Consider the following 5526-nt stretch of genomic DNA (forward strand, 5'->3'; position numbering starts at 1 on the left):
AGAATGGGAGAAGATATTTGCAAATGACATATCAGATAAAGGGTTAATATCCAAAATCTATAAAGAACTTACCAAACTCAACACCTGAAAAATAAATAATCCAGTGAAGAAATGGGCAGAAGACATTGAAAGGCCTGAGAAAATTAAAACTTAAAAGTTTCAGTTACGGGAAACTGAAACCTAACCAAGCTTAACCAGCTTGTTCCGCTTCTGTACAATTGCTTGGCGCGCCCGTGTATTTCTGATCAATCATAGTTGCCTGGCACAACCGTATATTCTTGATCAACCATTGTTACTTGGCACATCCGTGTATTTCTGATCAATCATTATTGCTTGGCACATCCGTGTATTCCTGATTTTCCCATGACTTGTTTGTACTTGTCTATAAAAGGGGTGTAAAAACCTCTCTCAGGACCTCTCGGCGTCACCGGCAACGAGGGCGCAGAGGTCCAGGTTCGAACCTGCAATAAATGACCCTTGCTGCTTAGCTTTGACTCTGGATTCTTGTGGTTCGTTTTTGGGGGTCTCTTAGACTCTGGGCGTTTCATTTGGTGCATTGGCCGGGAAGGCCCCCCCCCAAACCCACCAGACCCCAAGTCAACGGGTCATTTCTGAGACCGATCGGTGAGTGAGCCGGCTCTGTCTGTGTCTGTGTCTGTATCTGTGTCTGTATCTGTGTCTGTGTCTGTGTCAGTTGTCTGTCCGTTTCTGGCTCTCCCGCGCGGGATCTGTATCAGTGACTGACCTAGCCCTGGCGGACGCGCTATAGGGAAGTCAGTCGGGACCAGTAGGAGACGTCCTCTGGCTCCCATCTGGGGCACTATTCTGGCCCATCAGAACTCTTTGTTCGGGTTACGGACACCCGTTCTGTATCTGGTCTCTTCTCCAAGGCACTTTCTGTTTGCCGCCGCGCTTGCGATTTAACTTGTCTCTTCTCCCCTGCAGGTATATCCAACTCGCTTCCGGAACAGAAACTAACTTGGCCCATTTATTTTTTCCTATACAGGTTATGGGACAGAACCAGAGTACACCTCTCTCCCTTCTTCTAGCTAATTTCAAGGATGTCCGGGCTGGAAGAGGGGAGAGAGGCCATAACCTAAGCCTGGACATCCGCCGGTCGAGACTCTTCACTTTCTGCTGGTCTGGGTGGCCCACTTTCGGGGTGGGCTGGCCTACTGAGGGCACTTTTTGTTTGCCTATAGCTGCCAGGGTCAGGGCCACCCAGACCAGGTTCCCTACATCCCCGTCTGGAAAGATCTTGTTGAAAACCCTCCACCCTATCTTCCCCCTCCCCTTGCACCCCAGGCCCTTCCGCAGCGGCCGCCCCACCTGTTGCCCCGCTGGTTGCCCCTCAAAGGGAACCGGGGGGGGGGGGCGGGAAGCGGCAGCTGTGCCAGAACCAGGGAGGCTACAGGCAGCAGCCGTGCCTAGCCCTGTTAAAAATAAAACCAACCGTGAAGGGCCAGCCGGCCAAACTCGCGGGCGCACCCAGTGTGAGCCAAGCTCTCGCCTCCCCCACTCCACTGTAGCCTTACCCCTGCGGGAAATAGGACCCCCCGATGAAACGGGCAATCCCCGACTCCAGTATTGGTCCTTCTCCACCAGTGACCTATATAATTAAAAAACCCAAAATGCTCGGTTTTCTGATAACCCTAGAGATCTTATAGCCCTCCTAGAGAGCATAATGTTCACCCACCAGCCTACCTGGGATGACTGCCAACAGCTTTTGCGAATCCTGTTCACCACGGAAGAAAGGGAGAGAATTCAACTTGAAGCGCGGAAGCTGGTCCCGGAGGAAGATGGTCGACCCACTGTTAACCCTGACCTCATTAATGCAGCGTTTCCCCTGACTCGGCCTGATTGGGACTACAACTCGGCAGAAGGTAGGGGACGACTGCTCATTTATCGCCAGACTCTAATGGCGGGTCTCCGGGCTGCAGCACGCAAGCCCACCAATTTGGCCAAGGTGTACTCGGCAATACAAGGTAAGACAGAGAGCCCTGCCAACTTTTTAGAAAGATTAATGGAAGCCTTTAGGCAGTACACTCCCATGGACCCTGAGGCCCCTGAAAATCTGTCTTTTGTAAACCAGGCTGCCCCTGACATCAAAAAGAAACTCCAAAAATTAGAGGATTTAGAAGGAAAACAGATCCAAGATTTACTCCGCATTGCTCAGCGGGTATATAATAATCGGGACGCTCCAGAGGATAAGCAGAAAACTCGCCCCCCAGGCGCCCCCTAGACAAAGACCAATGTGCCTACTGTAAAGAAAAAGGACATTGGATTCGTGACTGTCCCAAAAAGAAGCAACTGCACTCGGGGTCAGAGCCATGGCAAACCAAAGCGGCCCCCATCCTATTTACCCAGAACTCAGGAATTCCTGGGGTCTGCGGGATTCTGCTGGTTGTGGATCCCAGGTTTTGCTGAAATGGCCAAACCCCTTTACGCAGTCTCTAAAAACCAACCATCATTTGAATGGTCTGCGGAAGCTGAGCAGGCATTCCAACAGATAAAGAGAGCTCTCCTATCGGCCCCAGCTCTAGGACTGCCCGATATCTCTAAGCCCTTCCACTTATATGTGGATGAGCATAAAGGCATAGCCAAGACAGTGCTAACCCAGCATCCAGGTCCGTGGCCCAGACCAGTGGCCTATCTCTCAAAGAAAAAAAAAAAAAAAAAAAAAACTGGACCCTGTAGCCGCAGGATGGCCCTCTTGTCTCCGGATAATAGCGGCTACAGCCCTAATGGTTAAAGACGTCGATAAGCTGTCCCTGGGTCAAGAGTTACATGTCACCACACCCCACGCCATCGAAGGAGTACTCAAGCAGCCCCCCGATAGGTGGATGAGCAATGCTCGGATGGTCCACTATCAGGGACTCCTGTTAAATCCCTTGCGGACCACATACACCCCTCCCCGAACTCTAAACCCGACCTCGCTGCTACCTGACCTTGACCTGGACTCCCCGCTCCATGACGGTGCCGACATCCTAGTGCAGATCCATGGAACAAGGAAAGACCTACAGGACCGGCCATTACCTGATGCTGAGGTCACCTGGTTTACTGACGGAAGCAGCTTCGTCCATCAAGGACAGAGGTATGCGGTATGCGGGGGCAGCAGTGACATCTGAGACTGAAGTGATATGGGCAGAGGCTCTGCCCATAGGGACTTCTGCCCAAAGGGCAGAACTAATTGCATTGACCCAAGCATTAAGAATGGGGCGGGACCGCAAAGTGACTGTATATACAGACAGCCGGTATGCCTTTGCCACGGCCCATATACATGGGGCAATATACCGTGAGAGGGGACTACTCACTGCTAAAGGCAAAGACATCAGAAATAAAGATAAAATTCTGGCCCTATTGGCCGCTATTTGGGCCCCTAAAAAACTGACTAACCTCGCTGACCAGACTGCATGCCAGGTAGCACAAAACCCCATTCAAGTACTCCCTGCGCAGCTACCAGACCCAGGGCCCCGAGATTTACCCCCATAGCCTGAATACTCAGAAGATGATCTTATCTGGATGCGCGAGTTCCCCATGACCCAAGTTACAGACGGATGGTGGAGGGACTCCAGAGACCGCCTTATCCTTCCCGAAAAATTGGGCCACGCAATCCTGACAAAAATACTCCAGAACGTGCACCCACACGCCACAGCCCAAGGCCACTGAAAAAGAGGAACCATACCAGGAGCCCACTGGGAAGTGGACTTCACCGAGGTAAAGCCCGGCAAATACGGCTATAAATACTTAGTGTTCGTAGACACTTTTTCAGGATGGACTGAAGCCTTTCCAACCAAGAAGAAAACGGCGCAGATAGTAGCCAAAAAGATCCTAGAAAAAATCCTGCTCAGGTATGGTTTTCCAGTCATGATAGGGTCAGACAATGGACATGCATTTGTCTCTAAGGTAAGTCAGGGATTGGCTTCCGTACTTGGGGCAGATTAGAAATTACATTGTGCCTACCGGCCCCAAAGCTCAGGACAAGTAAAAAAATAAATAAATAAAACATTAAAAGAGACCCTTACTAAATTGACTATGGAGACTGGCGCTAATTGGGTAGAGTTACTCCCCTACGCTCTGTACAGGGTTCGCAACTCCCCATACAAGTTGGGACTTACACCCTATGAAATCATGTTTGGCCCACCCACACCTATCATACCTACCTCATCATACCTACCTCATTCAATTAGACCAAGATAACAGCCTCTTGTCTTTTCTCAGGGCTCTACAGCGGGTTCATGAGGCCGTGTGGCCTAAACTAAAAGAACTGTATGAGACAGAGCTCCCACCCACTCCTCATCAGTATCATCCAGGAGACTGGGTCCTCGTCAAGCGACACAGACAAGAAAACCTCGAACCCAGGTGGAAAGGACCTTACCAAATCATCCTGACGACTCCCACTGCCATCAAGGTAGATAACCTCCCCACCTGGATTCACCACACCCACGTAAAACCTGTCGACCTGCTGTCTGACTTCGTGAGACACACTGATAAAAATATTACTTGGACTGTAAACCGGAGTAAGAAAAACCCCCTCAAACTAACCTTGCGCCGTGCCTCCCCCAAACATGTTCAAGATAGCAACCCTTGTCCTACTAGCCCTCAACCTTAAACTCCTAGAGGGAGGACTAAATGCCCCCGTTGACAAACAGAAATTGTATGAAGCTCTGTATGGGAGGCCCTGTGATTGCAGAGGTGGCATAGTTAAAACCCTTACCCTGCCACATGGTAAAAGACTAGTAGCTGGCTCTGTAGGAAGGGGTGGTCACTATCAGCGAAGATACACTCAAACCCAAGACTGTGGGACCACAATTGCTCACTTAACCCAGACCTATGACATCACAGGACCCCAAAAACAGCAGTGGTTATGTGTTGACAAACCTGAGCCCCTGCACCCCACAGCAGAATGCCCTTGCTCTACTTTCCAGGAGTCGATGCATAGCTCTTGTTATGACTCCTATCAGCAATGTATAGGGCCAGACAACTCCACCACCTACTTTACAGCTATCCTACAGAGTAACAGGGCAGCAAAAGCTAGTGATAATAATATGCAACTTCAAGCCGGCTGCCGTGGCTCAGTTGGAGCCGCTGTCTGCTGGAACCCCCATGCCCATCCCTAGTTTAAACTTTGCAACTGGCAGATCCAAACGAGCTGTGGTTGTTATCCCCCTCCTGACAAGCCTAGGAATTACAGGTGCATTAACTATCGGGACAGCAGGATTAGGAGTCTCCATACACTCCTATCTTTGACTCTCTCGGCAACTAATTAATGATGTCGAGGCCTTGTCAGGGACAATCCAGGATCTGCAGGATCAGCTAGATTCCCTAGCAGAAGTGGTGTTACAAAATAAAAGAGGGTTAGATCTGCTAACCGCAGAACAAGGCAGCATCTGCTTAGCCCTACAAGAAAAATGTTGCTTTTATGCCAATAAATCAGGAATAGTTCAGACCAAAATTAAATAGCTCCAAGAGGATCTCGCACACCGAACAAAATAATAAACTTTATCAGGGACAGACTAAACACCA

The sequence above is a fragment of the Lynx canadensis genome, chromosome D4 (assembly GCF_007474595.2).
Source record: "Lynx canadensis isolate LIC74 chromosome D4, mLynCan4.pri.v2, whole genome shotgun sequence".
NCBI lineage: Eukaryota > Metazoa > Chordata > Mammalia > Carnivora > Felidae > Lynx > Lynx canadensis.